The following is a 2,012-nucleotide window of genomic DNA, read 5'->3' as shown; positions in this document are numbered from 1 at the left end:
CCTGAGGGCAGGGCTTTTGTTCCTTTTTGGATCCTGTTTCAGCAAATATCCTTTTTAAGGAGTCCCTAAACCTGGGCACCTATCCATCAGGTGCCCAAACCCAGAGGCTCAGGGTTCCCTGGCACAGAGGCCCACTGGCCTCATCATGGCCACAGCCTTCTCCCAGCTGTCAGGGGTGAGTCATGCCTCCTCAGGGCGGCTCCTGTGGAAGACCCCTCCCTACTTCGCACCTTGCTACCCTATATTGACACTGTCTGTCTACTCTGCAGTCTCTATTAGTGGAGTATACATTCAAGGGCAGTCATTTCCAAGTCCTCCTCACATCCCGTGGGGCAGCACAGGCTGCCACCTGGCACAGCACAGTGCAGGCGCTGATTACCTGATGCGACGGTTGGGTTGAGCCATCTGAGGAATTGTACTGCAGAGACAATAATGCAGCGGCAAATGCTGGCGTAGTCTGTGCCAGTGAAAACAATGAGTGTCCATGCTGTGGGCTCTGTTTGCCAAATATATTTATTGCTGAAAAGGCTGGGAATTGTTTGTGACATGGAATCTACTTGATTTGATACTCAAGAGGCAGATCTCCCCTGGTTTCATTTTAACAAAAATGCAGAAAAATCCATATTAACTTTTTATATATTAGTCAATCAAAAAACACTTCGAGTGCAGAATGTTTTCTGATGGGTAAAGGTAACCTAGTTTAATATCTGCTTCACACAGCTCGAGACATCATTAATTACTTTTTGATTAAATACCACAACCAATCACCCAGCATGCATTTTTAATCCTCTGCAAGACCATTTTCTTCCCTCATAAGAGTGAAACCACAATTGCACAAAGAGTAGAGTCAACTTGCCCGAGGATGGAGTTGCTCTTCTCAAAGCGGCACCCCTCTCTGGTTACTTCCTATTCCGACTCTCCACGTGTAGTTACATGAAGACAAGCATGTTTGATTGACATTCACAAACTGACAGGCCCTACCATCTTTATGCATGTGTCACACCTCAGTGCATGAAGAAACAGTTCAATTCTCTATAAATTCCAGCATTTGGATGGTGGTACTGGACCGAAAGGAGCAATGCATCTTTGGGCAAATGGGTTTGGAAGCAAACCCTTTGAATTGAGGGCAGTGTGTGGGCACCCAGTGTGATGGTGCGCAAGTCAAGGCTGGTCTTGACTCACTCTGCCATTAATGTGGAGAGTGGGAGTGGCAAATGAACTAATACAAGTTGTAATCCTTAAAACCTTCTGCCGCCTACCTCTGGGGGAACAGACACCATATGTTATTTATCCTTGAAGGCCTTTCTCCCCACACAGCACCTGGTGCACAGGAAGTGCTCACAGCTGTTTGCTGACAAGTAACAGGGCAGGTATAAATCGTGAGAAGCGGACAGAGAATGTATCCCTCCTGACGGATGGAAGGCCTGACGCTTCCCTCTGTGCCATGAGTACACGCCCTACCAGACTTGCCTTCTTTTTCTCTATACTGCCCTGCACACACTCTTTGAGCAGAGTCTGTGGGTACTCAACCCACTCAGAGAAACCCAAGACTCCACAGTTTCCTAGGCTCACCGTGAGGCACAGCCAGCCCAGGGCACAGCACTGCGATGCCCGCCTGGAGCATCAATCACAATGACAAAATCTCATCGGATTGAATACACACACAGTGGCCTGTACCGCTGGGGGCTCCGGAAAGCTTGCAGCAGCTGGGAACCAAGCGGGCCCACCTGTGCCAGGCCCCTCTTACTGTTTCTTTTCCTTCTCCACATGGCTTCAGCAGGGGTGGTGCGGTCTGCCCCCTTTCCAGATAATGCAGTGCTCTCAGAGACACTAAGCGCCTTGGTGAAGTTACTCGGCAAGGGCAAGGGCTGGCGGCTGACCCAGAGGCCACCATGCTGAGGACATCCCTTTCCTCTAATCCAGCGGTTCTCAACCTGTGGGTCGCGACCCTTTCACAGGGGTCGCCTAAGACCATTGGAAAACACATACATAATTACATATTGTTTTTGTGA

The sequence above is a fragment of the Myotis myotis genome, unplaced genomic scaffold (assembly GCF_014108235.1).
Source record: "Myotis myotis isolate mMyoMyo1 unplaced genomic scaffold, mMyoMyo1.p scaffold_m19_p_9, whole genome shotgun sequence".
NCBI classification, from domain to species: Eukaryota; Metazoa; Chordata; class Mammalia; order Chiroptera; family Vespertilionidae; genus Myotis; species Myotis myotis.
The sequence above is the reverse complement of the archived record's forward strand: the minus strand, read 5'-3'. Positions refer to the sequence as shown.